Source organism: Peromyscus eremicus, chromosome 9, assembly GCF_949786415.1.
Source record: "Peromyscus eremicus chromosome 9, PerEre_H2_v1, whole genome shotgun sequence".
Classification (NCBI taxonomy): domain Eukaryota; kingdom Metazoa; phylum Chordata; class Mammalia; order Rodentia; family Cricetidae; genus Peromyscus; species Peromyscus eremicus.
This window is the reverse complement of record NC_081425.1, coordinates 79,437,280-79,457,052: the sequence shown is the minus strand read 5'-3', so window position 1 is coordinate 79,457,052 and position 19,773 is coordinate 79,437,280. Positions and strand designations below refer to the sequence as shown.

The 19,773-nt window shown below is 42.9% G+C and overlaps 1 protein-coding gene across 3 annotated transcripts in view; it reads right to left on the bottom strand.

The window, feature by feature from the left end:
- The window catches only part of Lrmda (leucine rich melanocyte differentiation associated), a 1,020,124-nt gene that overhangs the window by 768,874 nt on the left and 231,477 nt on the right, over positions 1 to 19,773 (bottom strand). The window lies entirely within an intron of this gene.

Below are 19,773 nucleotides of genomic sequence, written 5' to 3'. Positions count from 1 at the left end.
ATGGTAAGTAGAAGGAAACTCATTATTGCTGCTTCATAACTACTGGGTACTTCTCATGTTAACCTCCTCACACCTGGAACATGCTAGTGCTATCTAACAGGAATGTAGGAAAGGTAGCGTGCCGCTAATTACAGCCCACACTGGCACCTCCATCCATGATGCCTGTGAGACAGAACACAGCACTCGCAGGGCTATAGGTCTGTGGCTGCTAAGCACATTTTTCTATGAGGAGTCTCCTTCACCGCCTCGCACCCATCTCCCAGCTTCCCTTCCTTGGAAACGCATGTTGAATTCATTACTCCTTGAGAGTTTACAGAACTGTTCAAATGATAAAGAAAAAAAAACTCACAGTATATTCTCCTTTGACAAAATTATTGATTTAAATCCCATACAATAGCACAATACTATTTAAAGGTCAACCCAAGAAAAATGAGTTTACACCCGAACAGAGCCAAGCTTATCTGTCAGGGAAGTGTAATGATGTGTTTATTCCCTCACTGGGGTGTGTATATTTTTCAGAAAGATACGACAGTCTACTTGCAGGTGAAATCTGCTCTTAAATGGGAATTTCAGGAGATATTTACATTTCAGATGGTAGGGCTGATACTGTGGGGCCCTGAGACCCATTTCTGTACTTAATAGCCAGGCGAGTATTTATTTTCATCACCTCAAAATTATTCTTCTCACACTCAGGTCAAAATGAGACATGCACATGAAAACCATAACCACAACTCATAGAGGAATCTCTGAGAAAGCCAAATGCTGCTGATGGAATGTGAAGCTTCCACCGGGCTGCTGCTTCTGCATTTTCAATCCCATTTACATTTCAAAATACAGCCCGGAAGTTGGTTACTTCTAGAAATGTTTGCCATTGGCACGTCTACATTTGTGCTTTTTGAGCATTTTCCTTTCCTTTTTGTAACGTGTGTGTGTGTGGTGGATGCATGTGTGCACACGTGTGTGCACATGTGTGCAGATGCACGCACACATTTGGGAACGTTTGTGTGAAAGTGAGAGAGCAACACTGGGTGAAATCTGTCACCCTCCACTTCATTTTGGTTTTTGTTTTAAGACAAGTCCTTTCACTGATTCTGGAGCTCGCAGATTCAGCTAGACTGGCACCCAGGAAGCTTCCAGCTCTGTCTGTCTCTGTCCCCTCACACTAGTGCTAAGATTACAGGGGTGTGTGTGTGTGTGTGTGTGTGTGTGTGTGTGTGTGTGTGTATGTGTGCATTCACACACGCACACATGTGCTTCCATGCCTGGCTTTTAAATGGGTGTTGTGGATCTGAACTCAGATTCTCATGCTTGAGCAGCAAGCACCTTATCCATAGAGTCATCTCCCTAACCCCTTTTTTTGACTTTTCTAAAGGTCATTTGGGGTATAGGGCTCCCATTGGTTCTACCACCTTCCCAGGTCAGCTTCTTCATGGACTCAGACCTAGGCCTTACTGGGAGAGAGCAAAGGTCCTAAGGGGACAAGACCTAATGTTCTGCATCTAGGCCACACCCCACAAAGCCCTGGCCCACTGCTGGTCCACTGAGCTCAGATCATTGGGCATTTATTAAGATCCAGGTGCTATTAGGTTGTGAAGTACAGGGTGACAACACTCTCTCTTGTAAAAAGACATTAGCATTCATTTGGTAAACACCGGCTGAGACTTCATCATGTACTTGATACTCTCTGCAGTGGCCACTCAGAGAGGATTGTCTGGAGGGGCGAGAGACACTGAATGAGTAAGTTTAAGTGAAGTGGGTGTCACCCAAAAGATGCTGACGATGCTCTGTGAGCATATAGAAGGGAAAGCCACAGCCCAGCCAGCCACAGCTCCCTCTAAGCCCCCTTCAGAACATCCCTTCCAGCATGACCTCTGAAAAGTCCACAAAGCCACAGCTGATGCAGGAGTCTCAATTATACCTCCTCCTCCTCCTCCTCTTCCTCCTCCTGCTCCTGCTCCTCCTCCTCCTCCTCCTCCTCCTCCTCCTCCTCCCCCTCCTCCTCCTTCTCCTCTTCACTCATTCCAATGCTAAAGAAGTGAGACATCCCACCTGTTCCCCACCAACACTCACTAGTCTTCAGAAGACTGTGAGACAGACAGTTTTTATAAGTAGCTTTCTCCTTATCATGATGGTACAGCCAAAAGACCTCAGCCTTCATGGTCAAGCACACCTAATCAATCCCATGGCTAAGCTCTACATACAGTCAGGTCTCCCTGGTCTCTGGCTTTACCAAGGATCCTCCATCACTTCATATCCAACCATTTGTCCATCCATCCTTCCTTCCTTCTGTTCATTCATCCATTCTTTTGTCTATTCATCCACTCATCCATCCACCTTTCCTTCTAAATAGGAGCCAATCTATCACTGAAGAGGACATCCATCCATCCATCTACCCATGCATCCTTCCTTCCATCCATTCATCTATCCACTCATCCTTCTAACCATCCATCCTTCCTTCTATCCATCCATCCACCCTTTCACCAATCCATTCTTCCTTTCTTCCATCCACTCATCTATTCTTCCATTGAACAGGTACATATTGGATGCCCACCAATTTCCAGGAATTTTCATATTTATTTTATTTCATCTTAATGATAATCTTCTATAGCAAGCTTTCCAAATCTGTTTGCTCAGGCACATCACCATATGTTAACTTATATAGTACATACTCTTACCATCATACTTAATGTATTCATACAATATATGCAGTTCCTTTAAACAGAAGATCATTAAGGAGATGTCATATGATGTCTCATTGTTTTTCATAAAGTGTGCCTTTACACTGCATTGAAAAAGCAATGTAAAGATCTGGTTCCAATTTCAGTGCAACACTTGACTTTAATAAATTAATAACATACAATTTTACTCAGGTAGATGTATTAGTTACTTACAGCTATAGTAACAATTTTCCACAAAGTTGATAGCATTAAAAAATAATCATTCTCTCATGGTTCTGGAAGTCATAAGGCTAAAATCGGTATCACGGAAGTGAACGGGAGGTGTTGACAGGGCCGTACTCCCTGCCAGGGTTCCATGGAAAAATCTTCTGGCTCCTACTGCTGCCACCAGCATTGGCTTCGAGCCACCTTGCTCTCCTCTCTGCTTCCATTGCCTATTCCATCTCTTTCTTTGTCATAAACATACTTGTGATCACATCTAGGCTCTGCCAGGATAATCTCCCTACCACAAGCATCCTTAATCTCCTACCTATAGAAAGCATTCCCCATATGAGGAGACATCCAAAAGTTCTGGAGATTATATATAGTTGGTTGCCTTTGAACAAACATTACCAGGTAGCACAGAATGCATGAGAGATGGATGGTTACATTATTGTTTGTACTTTCTTAATCATGGTGGTCTTTTTTTAAGCACATTGGCCAACCATATTTATGGTGATGTTTTAACACAGTGGGTGAACGTCCACCTTCCTTGGTGTCAACTGACCAAACTGTGTGGCACTTTTTTGATTTTGAAGAATTCTGAATATTCTGGGATACAAGTAAGCTCTGAAGATGACCAGACAAGGCAAAGTAACACTGGTCATCCCTACCAACAGCTACCCAGCTCTGGGGAAATCTGAAATTAAATACTAAGTGCATCGTGTAGATCCAGCCTGGTGTTCAACACCACAGTGGCACCAATAGCAAATAGTGCAGAATACATAGAAAATGCCAGAGTAAGTGCACTGGCTACCATCCTCACATTGGTAAAAAGTAACAAAACATGCTAGAGCAACTGGAAGGGGAAGGGAAGGAAGGAGGGAGGAAAGAAGGAAGGGCAGATTTGTATAAAAGAAAAATGGGTAATTTACATTAAACACACGCACACACCTCAATCAAATAAACTCGGGTTGAAAAAAAAAAAGGTTTTGTAGTCAATCTCCAACTTACAAACAAGATTACAAAGCCTCTGTCATTTAAGGGTTTAATAAAAATAAATCTTAGACCTGACACCCTGCAGCTAGAAGCTACAATAAAAGTTGTAAATGCTAAAGAGAACAAAAGAAGTAAAACTGTTGCCAGCACCTACTGCTTTGGGAGACTCTAGGGTGGGCCCAGAACAGCACCCACATCTGTTGCCCGTGCTCCTGACATGGGCATCTGAGCCAAAGGAGGACACTGGCTCAAGCTAAAGTTGAAACACTGCTACATCTATCTGTGCCCGTCCATGTGGCCTTATGCAAACTGGACTCCATAACTTAGCTTTCTCCTTTTCAAATACAATTAATGAAAGTATTAATTCTTCTCCAGATGGTGATGTTACCATGAAGCGAGTTAACTGATGTAAAGTTCTTGGGAGGTCAACCAACACGTAGTTAGCAAGAACAAGTTATATTTGGGTGTTAGTTATACCAGAGGGTCTCCTCCAAAAGATGCCCTCGGGTACAAAGAAGAAATATACACATATTTACACATTATCAAATGTATACTGTATTTATAAAAATACACCAGATGTATGTATAGCATACAGAGAGTTGTATGTGTGTGCCTGGCATATAAAAGGTACCCACTGAAGCTAGGCTTCTGTTTCTAATTTCAAGTGGCATATGAGGGTCACACAAAAGTCATGGAGCTAAGAAGGGTAGGGAGAGAAGATATCCCTCCTCCCCCACTCTGATGCCATGAAGACATGCTACCATCTTCTGTAGACACAAGTCACTTGTTCAAATGTCAAAATCTGAGGTTTGGGGTTTCAACACATGCCCTACTGACAAATGCTTCTACCCATGATCACAAACATCAAAAGCATCTGATGCTCTTCTAGTAGGAAGGTCCACCTTGGAACACAGGGAGAATCATTTGGAAAGCATCACTCAGTATCTGTCAACCTTAAGTGTTGTAAAGTTTTTATGTTCCCATTATATATGGAGTTTATGCACCAACTCCCAACATCTTGCACAAATTTTTAACTAATTTTACAAAAGAAAAGAAAAGAAAAATAATCCAGTACAAATTTCAACCCAAACAATGATGGGATCCTACTAAAACAGGAAAAAAAATACAGAACATCTGGTCATTCTCCAGTACAAATTGTTAGATCCCTCAGTCTCTCCAGGTGAGGTGGATATATGCTATAAATAAGGGAATCAATAATCTTCTCAGTAGGCATCACTTCTACTGATTCAATTCTGTGGATCGACTCTGCTGGACATCTCCCATGGGCATCTCTCATCATCACCTCACACACCCCATGTCAAACTCACAACATACAATACAGTGTTCAAATTCTAGTACCCAAAATAAAGATTGATCCATCTGCAGTGGGAGAGGGGATGATATGATAGCAGTCAAGAAGTCGGGAAAGGGGAGATGAGATGCTCAATAGACCCTGAGTAGGTAGACAAAGTGCGATATGTCAGTGAAGGGCTGATCACAGGGCAACCCTAGACCACAGGGAAAGGAGCAGCAAGAGTCACTCTGGATTCAAGGCAAGAAAGCTGATTCATTCCATGTGACTCTGCTCCAGGAACACCCTGGGAGAGGTTCTTCTCTGGATGGATTTCCATCTTCCAATCTATAAAACCAGTTTACTATTCCAAAGCTTAGCCACTTAATCATTCAAGGTCACTTAAGTCCAGGCACCATGACATTAATTCCACTGTTTTTATTTTCTGAGAAGGTTTTCTTAAATACTTAACTATTGTGAGAAATTAAGTGTTAGGCATGAAAGATGTTCAGCAAACATTTCTAGGTCTCCACTGAGTCACAAGGTAAGAATAATGCCTAGTGGTTAGTTCTGCCCATGAGCTGCTCCACAGAGGAGAGCTGACTGCCAATACATGAGCTCCAGAACACCCATGCCCATTTATTCCCCTTTGGTTTTTGTGTAGTAACACCCATAATGCTAAAACCTCCTCCATCTTGAGTCCCCGTGTGATCTGAAATGATTAAGATTTCTCTGCAAGTCTATGGACATATGGCTCAAACAAGAAATACATCTAGCTGTTTTGCTCCTTTGAGATACTGGGGGTTATTTGTTACTCCAGCATAACTTAGAGGAACCTAACTAATATATCCAATTAAAAGCCTGAAATTAAAATTGTTGCTACAATTATTTACCCTAGTATTACAACTAAAACTGCCGCCCTCAACACCCTTCTTTTTCATATGTAACTCTTGGTGTTTCTCAAGATGCAGCAGGTGCCAGAGAGCTGGAGTTCATCTATTGACATCCATTACTCCACCAGCTTCCCAAATACTTTCTTCTTAGAAAGCAGTAGCCACCTCTGTAGGAATGGAGAAGAGAAAGGAGGGCCTACAGCTCACCTACATCCAGTTTAAAAAAGAATTTCCTAATGCAGAGACTCTTAAGCAAAAAAAGATCAGGCCATAAAAGCACATGACATGGTTTAAACAACCAACTACCGCTTACGGTAATGAGATGTTACAGGAGAGAACTGGGAGGTTTTACCCACAGAAGACAAGCGAAGTGGAGACGCACCTGCTTGGACCCTGAATGGAAATAACTAAAGACTTTTCGGGTCAGTTAGCAGGGATTACCACAGAGAGAGAGAGGGGGGTGAGGCTGTGAAGGATGGGTTTGTGAGGACCTGTCAGAGGAAAGAGGAGACCGGGGAACAAAGGGACACGGGATTAAAGACTCAGTTTCCTAAGGGGCTCCCTCCGTCTGGGGCAGCAGGAATACAGAAACATAAAGAGCTGTGTGAGAGTTAATAGAACAAACACCACAGCTTTCACTTAGGATCACTCGAAAGCAGTAAGAGAAAGACAGGGTAAAATAAAGCCGTTAGGTTTTAATCAACGGTTGCAATAATTTGCTATTGGGGGCTTTTAAGCAAATACTGTTAAGGAAATAAATATAATAAGTACAACACTTAATAATACTTGTGGTAATTTTTTTTGAAATCTGTAAGACATTTGGGGCTTAAAAAAAATAAATAAAAGCAAAGCCCACCCCCTGTCTTCTTGGCTAATCACGGAACCATTGTTTGACAGACATGGTCAATGTGACCTCCATTCTCACCTGTTCAATAACAGCTCCTGAGGCACCAGATGTAGGGGCCTGACTTACAAGAGGCAAATGGTGTGGCATACTAGCCCCCAGTACACAGCCAGTGAGACTCACACAAATAGAGGGTGTGTTGATGAATTAGCAGTCAGACAGTGAGTGTCACTGGTAATAACTTCTTATTATGTCAAGGAATTTACATGCAGATCAATGTTAGCCATGCGCACTTGTGTATCCCCACCATAAATCACTATCGATTGGCACACCAATTCCTCGCCATAATTAGGAGCTATAGACAGGGTTGCAATATTATCTTAAATACTGTGTCACTATCCTCCATATACAGCTGGCATTACAGAAAACCCACACACCGCTGCCCCTGACATTCATGACATTGCCTCTGTGGTTATTTAGGGTGGGGAGGCAATGGAGGTAAGTGAATAAAAGGTTTCTGTGTGCAAAATCTACCTGAGAGATTCCCCACACCCTATTAGAGATTAAAAAATGGGAATTCCTCCATATCCATATTGAATTCCTGTGTGCAAATGCGAAAGTTGGCAACATGCTGCTCTTAATCTGATTTATGCACCAATTTATTTTATACATTAGGCACACTGTATGCAGGCTGACTGATGCATAAAAATTTCATGCAAAAAAAAGGACTCACTCCCATGCAACTGCCTGTCAGTTATTATTACCTCTTGTGGTTCGCATCCTACGGTGCGTAGGACAAATGACTCCATATACCAAATGCATTTTGCCCACTATACAAACATTTTGATCTGTTTCCATTTCCCCTCGGCTCTAACTCCAGAGCGCTAAGAACACTAGATCTTAACTTTCCAAAATCTTTTAATGGTACAAAATGTCCACTTATGCATGCAGAGTGCCTCTCTCTATGTTCATTGTTTAACTGTATACACACACACACACACACACACACACACACACACACACACACACACACACACACGGCAAAGCAAACAGAGATGGGTATTCGCAACCACTACCTGCCTGGGTATTTTTGATTAATTTTGTTGTGGTGTTGAAATATTTTTTTCTCTATATATCAAGACCACCATGTGGTTTGTGTTGCTTTTCTAATTACCTTCCCAGGGCTATGTTCCCGCAGATATCACTAACGGCAAAAATTCGCATAAACAAGAAACCCTCTTTTTAGGGGTGGGGTAGGATTTTTCGTTAGGGAAAAACCAACTAGAAAAGGCCTCTTTCTGTATTTTCCTTTTATTAGAGGTCTCCTTTCATCCAAGAAATATGGGGCCTGAAATAAATTGTACTATCCTGCTTTTTTTTTTATTCAAATCCTTACCAGAGCCAGGCAGTATGCTAATGAAAACAGGTTGATAAATGAGTCCCTGATATTTTCCAGACATTTTTCTCTCAGAACTGCTCTAAACTGATGTACCTCAAAGAGAATAAGGCGCATTAAGTCATTATATCAATTTTTGTTACCCAGATACTTCAGTCCCAGTTAAGCGCTGACAGCCAATATAAAACAAGGCAAGGGCATCATAGGAATCCATCGATCAAATCTTGTCGTAGATAGATTGCCTATTACACAAATAGAACTCGTGGACTCAGTTTGTAGTTTTATGCTCTCCAATTAAAGGATAACAGGGTACTTTCCCATAAATCTACTAATTGCAACAGAATTAATTTAACAAATTTCTCCGTGCACAGAGGAGCAAGTGATGGGTTCAGCTAATGTAAACTAGCACAGATTGTCACAAAGAGGTTCCTGTAACATCCTTCCCCTCTACCTTGGTTGGGCAAGGCGTCACAAGTATTTAGCTCCAGTGTGGCTCTCCGGCTACAGACAGCTGACAAGCACGACACATTACCCAAATAGGACATAATTTATGTGTGGTACTCCTCCCCTGCTCTCCCCACTGCCCCCACACGAAGGAAGAAATAACGCCCTCTCTGCATCTAATTAATGTTTCTCTCCAAGAGAAGCTGTTTTTCCAAATCAGAAATATTACAGCTAGGAGTCCCTCCATGCCACTCAGCCGACAGGAGCGGTGGGGCAAAGCACAGAGCGGCCTGTGTTGGTTCAAAAAGCAGATGAGGCTCCAGGCAGGGTGAACGCAGCGCAGGGCCCCCACTGACACACAATTCAGTGCACAGGTGACCACAGCCCAGGTGTCAGAATCAAAGCGGATGATCCCAAGACACAAAGCAATTACCATGATTGATTTCATCAGCGTGTGCTATATACCACCAAATTACATTCAACTATTCCATGTTAATTTAATTTTTTAAATAATGATTGTTGTAGTATGTGTGTGTGTGAGTGTGTGTGTGTGTGTGTGTGTGTGTGCGCGTGCACAAGTGCTTGGAGGGTACATGTTCACATGTGCATATAGAGTATAACAGTCAACTTCAAGTGTCATTACACAAGATCTATACATCCTGTTTTTGAGCCAGGGTCTCTCATTGGCCTGGAACTCGCTAACAGGGCTAGGCTGACTGGCCGCCCAGCAAGCCCGAGAACTTCCCATCTCTACCTCCCCAGAACAGGGATTACAAGTTCATGCTACCACATGCCATTTCTACATGGTTTCTGGGGATTTCGGATCCTAGTGCTTGTGTGGCAAGCCTCTTGCTGACTGACCCTTCTCTGACAATACTAAGTTAAATTGAAAAAAAGAAATAATAAAATGTCATGGGAGGTTCAGTGTCCCCAGGGCAAAGCTATGATGAGGACACAGCAGATGCCACAATCATGTATGGGGCCTATAACCGCACTCACAACAGGCCCAGACAGCTCAGTGCAAGGTAAGAGGAAACCCTCTGCCCAAGGGGAGGCCACTCTTCACATTTGGAAAAACAGCCCAGACTTCTTTTTTCTTATTTTTCCTTCAATGTGTTTCAGATTTCGCCTTCATTTTAAGTATCTCAACCCATTGTGTCTGCACTTTTTGGCTAGACATTTTGAAAGGGAATTTACAAAGCACAGATGCTGTGTGCAGACAGCACACCCCGGTTCTTGCTGAAAGGGGACACATTTAATCTCTAGAAGGGACAAGTGAGTCTGTGAGCCAGGGAAAAGAGCTTCGAATATGGGAGGAGACGGCAGCCACAACGCTGGGACCACAAGTCCCAGCATACCCAACGTACACCCGCCATCTTTAAGACCTCCTTCTCCACTTAGTCGCACATAGCACATACTTCTGGTGAAAGAATGAAGCCCTTGCCACATCACCACAAGTCCGTGGGTAATGACAGGAGGACAAGGGCCACAAGTCTTCTTTGATGTGGGCCTGGAACATGGGAAAGAAGCCTCTGTGGATGCAACCTTAACCTTGACAGAGTTCTGCCAAGTGGAGCCAAGATGCGCGCTGAGTCTAAGAAGAGATGGTGGTCCTTGGACAATCACTCTACCCAGAAAGAAGACTGAAACACACACAGTACCACTGGACACATAAAAATGTACTTCTGAGTAAAAGATATTTAGGCACGAACACCGAACCCGAGTTCACGAGCCCTGCGTAACATCCCAGCTTTGATTCTAGTGTATTACGTAACACTGAGGTGATACCTAAGGCTTCCTCCATCATCCTTACAGGGAGGAGACAGAGGCCGATCTCAGAATTCGACGTAAGGAAGGGACCACATCCCAGAACACTGCAGGTAGTAAGGGTAAACACTGTTTAGTGACACTTCTTATGTGGAGATGTAAACATTCACACACATAGATGGGAATTTGAAACATATTCTTTAATGCCAGAGCCGGCCAAACACACCTTTGAAAATCAATTGAAAACCACTAAACCAGCCCAGCTCTGGAATGGCATGTGAATGCTCTGTCATATGACCACAGGTCTCCACAGAGAGCTGTCTGCAGTGCTTGGAAAACAGCAGTCGAAGCTCCAGAAGGACCAGCACCGAGGCCTTTCCTCTGACAGGAGCTCGTCTGTCATTTCTAGTGACAAAGACAGAATGAGGAACGTGTCTTCTTGGGACAGACACCTGTCTGTGTGCAGATAACAAACTGGCTTATTCGAGAAAGGGCCCTATGGGTGCTCCCTACACTGAACCTGAGTGTCAGGCATGAGGGAAAGGTGGTGATTCCACCCTAGGGGAGACTACTCACATCCACTGACCATTATAGAAGGCAAAGGCTGGCCCTCTACCAATGGAGATAAAGACTTACATAAGTACCCAAGACAAGCACTAGAACCAGAAGCCTAAGAAAGGGCTGAGAGAAGGGTCAGACCAATCAGGAGCCCGCCGGCCTTCTCTCAAGAATTCATTAAAATAGTAACCCTGACACTTGAGAAGTGGAGGCCTCATGGTCATCCTTGACTACATAGTAGTTTTTGGTTAGCCTGAGCTACTTAGGACCATGTCTCAGAAAGAACCCATTAAGATAATGCCACCTGCTTCTCCCCTTATGCTAATGCAACACATCTCTTCAACAGTTTTTGTTTTGTTTTGTTTTGTTTTCACTAAACTTGTTCCAAGTTCGGATCCAACATCTTGGCTGGAAAGAATACCTAAAAGAAGAAGTGGCTTTGAATTATCAAACACACATCCTGAACTGAACTTTCTAGAAAGACAGTATTTCTTAGGCTCACAGATCCTCTCTCATTCAAATATCTAGTTTGTGGAACTCGGTTGATGAAAGTTGTGGAGACTACAAGACATGAAAACAAATAAGAAAAGCACCATCAACAGTGGAAGTGAAGGAACTCAGACCTCCCAGGCTAGCCAGACTGCAAACATCTTGAGACTCCCCCATGTGTCAGATGCCAGATGTTAGAATGTAGAGAAGATGCAGAGATCCCAAGTCTAGCTCAGGAGCTTATGGTCTGACTGAGAACACAGCTGACCAGTGTCCACTCGATACATAAGCATCAAGGGCAGGGGTGAGAGTGGTAAGGGGCTCTTGGGTAGCTTGGGGTCTAGAGAATGGGCCTCTCCAAGAGAGTCACATTTAAGCTGGGCCTCAAGATACATAGAAAGCCAGAATCGCAACAAGTATAAGAAGCAGATATCTCAGCCCCCGACTGCAGCCCCAACATCCTCAAAGACAGAGGCCACATCTCATCTATCTTGCTACGCAAGTGTCTGGAAATCAGCAAGCTTTCAATGGACACACTGAAGAAGGGTGGATGAATGATGACAGGTGTGCAGCTGGCTATAGTCACCTGGGAAGCTCCTCTTGGTCTGTCTTTCTCCTGGGAAGTGGTCCTCCACCTACTGGGATAACATCTGACCACATTTACATAGTAATGAGGAAATGGAGGAAAGTGGGAAATGCCTCCTCTTTCATAGGATCAGAAACAGCACCATGTTGAGCTCTTCAGCTGCATCCATCAGCCTTGCTGAACTAGAAGGCCTGAAGCTGCTGAGTCCACACCCTGATCTGAGCACTACGGCAAAGTGTAGTGGTTTGTTATTTCCAACATAATTTTTCTATGGCTCCATCTCAACAAAGTAACTTTTAAAATAATTTTAAAAAGTCCTACCTGTCTCAAAATAAAGGACTTTGTGATGTCACAAGAGAGTTGAGGTGACGGCGATCAGAAAGGAATCATCAGTGAGATGCTGGCTGTAGCTTTGTTACCTTGTGGGTATGAGGTTGATCAGATGGCCACAGTAGATCTTGCACCTTCCCTCTCCTCATTTGTGAAAGACAGGACTATTGCGGCTATTCAAGCCCCATAGTGAAATCTAAAGTTCAAGCCAGGGCCCCTTTACAATGGCCACAAGATGAACATTCATTTTGGTGACTGTCACAAAGGGCAGAGGTAGAAGATAAAGTAACTCATGTTTAGAATCCAAAACATGAGAGATCTTTTGATCTGACCCAGCCCATAGATTCCAGAGGCCCTCATATAAATCTATTTGGCCATTTCTCTCACTGACTGACAAATTTTTGAGAAGGAAGGAGACACTAGTGTTCCCTCACACTGACCTCTAATTTATTTCCCAATTCATCTTTACCCAACAAGACACTTGAGATAGAAATTCTAATTTCTAGGTTACCAGCCATCCCAGGGCTGATTTCCAAAGTCCTTGCAATGAGGGTGGAATTATGACTGTAAGGGTATGTGCTTGCCACACAGGCATGAGGAGTGGAGTTTCAATCCCAGAACCCATATAAAAGCTAGGTAGGCATGCTGTCCTGCCTATAATCCCAGTGTGCCAGAGACAGAGATGGTAATCCTCAGAGCAAGCCAGCTAGCTAGATTAGCCAAAATGGCAAGTTTTGAGTTTAGTGAGAAATCCTGTCTCAACCTTGGGTCTTGTATGTACATACATACCCACACGTAAGCATGTCCATGTGTATGCTAACATACATCCATACACACACGTGTTGTGGAATATTATTTTTAAAGGTGTTACATTTGTTTATGCTGTGGAACATTTGTTTAACGATGCTAAGATGTGTTGTATTCTTTCATGTTGCATTTGTTCAACTCTGTGAAACTGTGTTACTTTGCCTGTCTAAAATACCTGCTTGGTCCAATAAAGAGCTGAACTGTCAGTAGTTAGACAGGGCTCGTAGACAGAGAGAATAAATTGGAGGAGAACTCTAGGAAGAGAAGATCGAGGAGCGAGAGAAGGAAAAGGAGAGGAGGACATCAGGGACCAGCCACCCAGCTACACAGCAAGCCACGGAGTAAGGAAAGAAAGGTATACAGAATAGAGAAAGATAAAAGCCCAGAGGCAAAAGGTAGACAGGATAATTTAAGTTAAGAAAAGCTGGCTAGAAATAAGACAAGCTGAGGCTGGGCATTCATAAGAAAGAATAAGTCTCCATGTGATTTTTGGGAGCTGGGTGGTGGGCCCCCTAAGAGCCAAAGAGTTAAAAAAAAAAAAAACAATTACATACATGCACACTATATACACATACATACTCAACAATACCAGGCCAGGAATGATGGTGTTTCAATGACACCTTTAAGTCCAGCACTCAGGAGGCAGAGACAGGCAGATCTTTGTGAGTTCTAGGCCAGCCTGGTCTACATAGTATGTTCCAGGCCAGCCAGGGCTACACAGAGAGACTCTGTCTCAGAACAAAAGATCTTGCACTAAGTCTCTCAGAAATACATCCATATGTTGCCCAGGTCAGACTCAGATTCATAAAAATACATAAGCGCTGACTGGTGGAGCAACAGATGGACAAGGAGAACACTCCACAAGAGCAGTAAGTCCCGTGTGCTCTAGACCCAGCGACAGGGCTCTAGAACACGGGCGGGCACTTTTTAGCCTCCACACTCAGCTTGGCATCCAGCAGACGCCTTCCACAGCCACAGGTCCACAGTAATAATGAAAAGAACATAAGGCTTCCTCAGTCAGCCCTTGTGTAGGATAAAAGAGAGCAAACAAACACCATTCAAGCACCTTGCCAGACATGGAAAAACAAGAGCACGGCACATTTCCTTCCCCATTAATTTGGATATGCAGTAGTTCTCTAGGATTACAGTAGCACACAATGTTCATATAAGGTTATGAACTGGTTTTGCATGGTTTTGTTGCTATAATTTAATACCATCCTAAGTGTGATGTATCCCAGCCATGATTAATCCTGCCCAGGCTACAGCCAGCTTCTATAAAAAACCAACATGAAATACAGGACTCTTAAAGCCTTGGTCAAATCTGCAAGATGTGATATTAACACAGCCCCCATGTAGGCAAGCTACACCAAGACCATCTCCATGTTTCCTTTTGTGCTCTGCAAGCAGCTCCTTGGCCCACCTCTTAGTGGAGCCTAGAAAATTCTGTGAGGACTGCTTTGGCCTGCTTTACAACAACATTATTAATACTGCTCAACCACAAAGTCAAATGACAGATAAAATCTGAATAGGCCCATTATTGTTTTTAAAAGGAACTAAACAAGCTATATAATTTGTTTGGGCCTGTAGCAAGCACAGCCCAACACGACAGAGGTACACACCACAGCCAGCCAGCCGCTGGAGCTCAGCAATGTGTAAATCCCCTCCTGGAACACCATGAATTCGAGCAGATGAAAGTTTTAAAATGTCAGGCAAGTCTCTGGGGACCGAGATGCTTTATGTTTTTTATACAGTGGGCATTAATTTCAGATGGGAAGGGAAAGCCACCCGCTTGCTCCATTTTTTCTTAAGTTTCGTGTGTCCACTTTTAACAGGCTCCTCAGCAGGATTGATGCTGCGCTGAGTCCATTGGTTGGGCTCAAGGTGAGCAGAAGGTCCTTGTGGAAAAGGACCAAATATTCACCATGTGGCCTGACATAGGACATTCAAAGTAGAGTTGAACAACAGAGGAGCAAATCCTACCTCCAACTCCTGCTAAGTGGGTAGATTCCCTGGCTGGCAATGTTCTTCCTCACAGGGTTACCAGGAAAATTCACAGTGTATGCAGATGCTATACAATATTAAATACACATATATAGCTGTGTATATATACATATTATGTAGCATAGCTATATCTATATAAATATTTGTAAACATGTATATACTTAATAACACAGCATGTGAATTCATATATATGAATACACATACCATACGTATAGGGTATGTATCACACAGACACACACACACACACACACACACACACATGTATACATGCTTTGTGCTGTTGCTTTAATTCATAAACAGCTCTTCTCTTGTTTAACATTCATGGGTTTTTTTCAACTGTCCCACAAAGGAAACTGATAACTCATGCATCCATTCATTTAGTCAGAATAGACTGATTCTGTGGTTCTTTGGGATCCAAGAGAAAAAGGACACCATCTCTACTTCAAGGAGCTTCAAAGTCTAATCCTATGTGAAGTCTGGAAGTCTTTATTGCCAGTGTAAGTCAAGGAACCTCCTTGATCCCACAATGACAAAATAGCTAACCTAAGCACTCTGACCTTGGAGGCAGGAGGCCAGAAAGCTCATGACTGTGGGACTGTTGCTCAGTATCATGGGCAGAGGCTACTTGTTTGGCCTGCTCATCCTAGTCTTGGGCCTGAAACTTGCCCAGGCCAATGAAGTGCTGTCTTGTCACATGAGATAAGTGTCCCTGTGCTGCTGCACATTCCTGATACAGCATGAGAAGGGCCTGCCTCTTCACTCTGGGCTTCCAGAGCAAACACATGGGAGCAAAACTAAAACCAACATGGCTACCTGCTACCCTGCCACATCTGCCTAACCAGTCAACCTACAGAGAAATAAGAAAATGGCTCCTTACATAAACCATGTACAAATACATAGAATATGTAGAAATAGCTGACCACTGTAAGACCTGCCCAGCACCCAGTCCAGAAAATTACTCCTTCATCAAAAGCAATTTGGCACAGCCCAGCTACTAAAGCATTAAAATGAGATTATGATACAAAACACGCTTTTCATAGCCAAATCAATCATTCTGTCGCAACTCCTCTGTGCTTGGTCTCAGCTCCCTCTGTGTTGAAAGAAATTAACACAAAATAAGTTGATCTTGATGAGTGTGACTCAAATCAATAATGTTAATTGGGCTCCTGAGCGTCAGGTGAAATGACTTCGGATCAACAAAAGGTTAATACAGCTCCCCTTGCTGCAGTACTGCCTATGATAAATCTATAGCGGGCTGAAAGTTCCCATGTCATTAACAGCCCGTTTATCATGCTAAAAAGACAGGGACCTTCTCTCTACAACATGTTCTGTCAGTGCCCCTGAGCAGGTTAACTAAAGGCCACACCTGAGAAAGGGCCGATGCATTCAAGGAAAAGATGTGAACTTCTGGAGGATCATCTTCTTCTGGTCTAATCTAATCCACTCCCCTTTCCTTCTTTGTGGGAGAACACAGGACACCTGAATATTTTGCTTTATGAGGTATTTCATTCTCGATGATGTAATCTACTAAAAGAGAAAATATACAGTATTCTTATTAAGCAGATGCAGTATGTAAAGGCGGGGAGGTGAGGCCTGCTAGAGCACATGAGAAGAGAAACAGGAAAACAGAAGTGATGTTATGAGGCCCCGTCCTTAAAGAGTTACAGTCTGCTGTGAGGTAGAAATGGATAGGTAATATCCATATGCAATAAGCAAGCCTTTAAAAAAAACTGGAAAAGGGTTGGCAACTTTCCTTATTAAAATCCTTCTTCCTCCTTTTGACATTGTTTAAGATCTGGTTCATGAGAGATCAAATTTACTCTCCTGTCTCAAGATAGGGCCCAACTTAGTAATCCAATTAGCAGTCCAAGGGTGGGATATAAGCCTAGTTAAGTTTACCAAGCTGATGGGACCCTATCTGGAAGATTTTATTTGAGGGACTAAACTTCTTCTCTCTTGCAGTACTAGAAGCAAGAGACACAGTTTTAAGGAGCATCATGAACAAAAACCACCTCTCAGGGGCTCCCGGATAAGCCAATGCTGATTTGTTTTCCTTGAAGATGGCTTGACTATTTCACTGGTTGGCTGTTGTTGACTTACAATGAAGAACATCTGTACTATACAATGTACATATGAGTACTGAAGAAAGAGACGGTATGATAAGCTGGGCAAATCTACATAGACGACATCAGAAGTAGAATTCATTCTAGGCCTTGAAAAAAGAAAAACAGATAAACTTCAGTGGGCGAGCGAGGTGAAAAATTGATAAACTTCAGCGGGTGAGAGATGTAATGTAATAAAGAAATAAAGAAGAATTACTGATCTAGACACATCACCAGACTGGCAGTGTGGGCCTTATGGTGTTTATGATAACAGCACCAACACAATGCCATGTGTAAGCAACTATTTCTCAGACTATTTAACCACCTCATTTAATCCTCACATCCCCTAAGAAAGATGTGTGACAATCCCCAAAACACACCTGCCAAGCAACCCAGACAGCCTTTGTGACGTGCACAGTGTCAACAAGCATTGCCCTGGCCTCACTTGTATCTAAAAGAGAAATGTGGATCTGCCGGGTATTGGCTGTGTGAATCATTTTTTTTTTTCAGATTACTCAATTTCTCTGAGGTTGTATGGGACTAACACGAAATGATACATAAAATGTGCTTGCTGCACACCTAGTACTATATATGTGATCCATAAATAGGAATTATTATCTTTACTATTTTAGGAAAAGCAAACCAGGCCTGAGTCTTGCAGTCACCCTCGTAGGGAATCAGAGGCTGGGGTAGAAATCACAAGGTAGAAACTCTACACTGTACCATTCAGTGCTTTCTAGATACAGAAAAGACTGCTTCTGTAGAACTAAACCTTTTGCCCTGAAGGTGTCGGCCCCAAATCAGAGAGCTGTCTCTTAGGGGTAGTGATGCATGACAAGGCTTGAGTATAAAGAGTGTGACACCTGGGCCCAAGAGGCACAGCAGCCTTCTGAGACATCACTGTCCTATTTGTCGTATGCCAAGCCAACCCAAATCTAACGGTTACCAGACCCTTCTCCCACGTTCCTCCATTCCCCTAGCTTTAACAAAGCTAGAGATCACGTGTACATTAAGGAAATATGAGACAAATCTGACTGGACTCACTACACCCGTGCTCTCCTCCAACACTGTGAACAGCTCATTTCAGCTGTCACTTACTGGAAGTAAAATGACAAATATCTGTAATATCTGTCAGGTTATGAATGCTTTAAAAAGAGTTATGCAGCTGTCAACATTTTGATGACTTTAACAAGAGGAAAGTAAACGAAGGAGAGGAAACGCCATGTCTGTGGAGTTCCCAGTTGAGAAACTTATCTAGTACTTCTATTAATAAAAATCAAATTACCTCATATGAAATGCAAGCAACCAAGACTTCCAGAGAAAACCAACAGAGGTGAATCTGTTAATAATCCTGCCAGTCCTACAGCTGATATCATCAGAGCTGACTCCAGCATCTCAGTAGAAAGTGACGAGTTCTACTAAAGGAATGTGACGTCTTTGCTCAACCTCTGCCCACTCTGCTCCTCTAAGAACAAAATCCTCAGCACAGAACTACTCTTTTCAACTTTCTTGTCTCATCCTAAAAGTTAATAAATTCTAGATACGGCGGCACATTGCCATAATCCCAGCACTCGTGAGGCTGAGGCAGGAAGATCATGAATTCAATGGGGCCAGCCTGGGCTACACAATGAGACCCTGTCTCAAAAAGCCAAAAGCAATGAAGTCAATAACAAATACTAAAAATAAATGGCAACATGCTGTAGGTAACTGTGCACTGTGCATCCCAGTTCACCAGGGAGAGTCATAGTGCATAACATTGACCTCTGCATAATTCATAAATAAAGTATTCTAGGTCATTAGAATTTTAGATAAATAAAATAGAGCATTATTTTAGACATACATATATGCATATAGATTTGTTCAGGCATGTGTGTGCAAATATATGTAAATGTATGTGTATGTGTGTATGTGTATGTGTGTGCTGTCAGTACTTATATGTAGGTCTGTGCACATGCATACACATATACATACCACACACACATATGCATACACTCATACAAATACACATACTAATTAAATTGTGTGTGATATTGCTCTGTAAAAGGTTTACTTCTACGAAGACCATAGTTTGTTTTTAAAGGTTAACAACGGGTCCCAGGTACAGCACTCTCATTTTATAAAAGGGTTCCCTGCAACCCAGGAAAAAGAGATTACTTGAGTGGGGATTCAGGAAGGGGATGGCATGTCTAGCTAAATTCCAGAAGAGACCCAGTCTCTTCCCACCGGCCCCTGCTACCTCTGTGAAGTTAATGCTATACCAATCTTGTGAGCTGCCATGGCTGGAGACACATCTTAAACCAAAGACCTCATCCCACAGTTTGTTGTCCTTTCCAAGTTCTGTTTGAGATGTGAAGTCACTGGCTCATCCTAGCCTCTTCCACATGGGGATT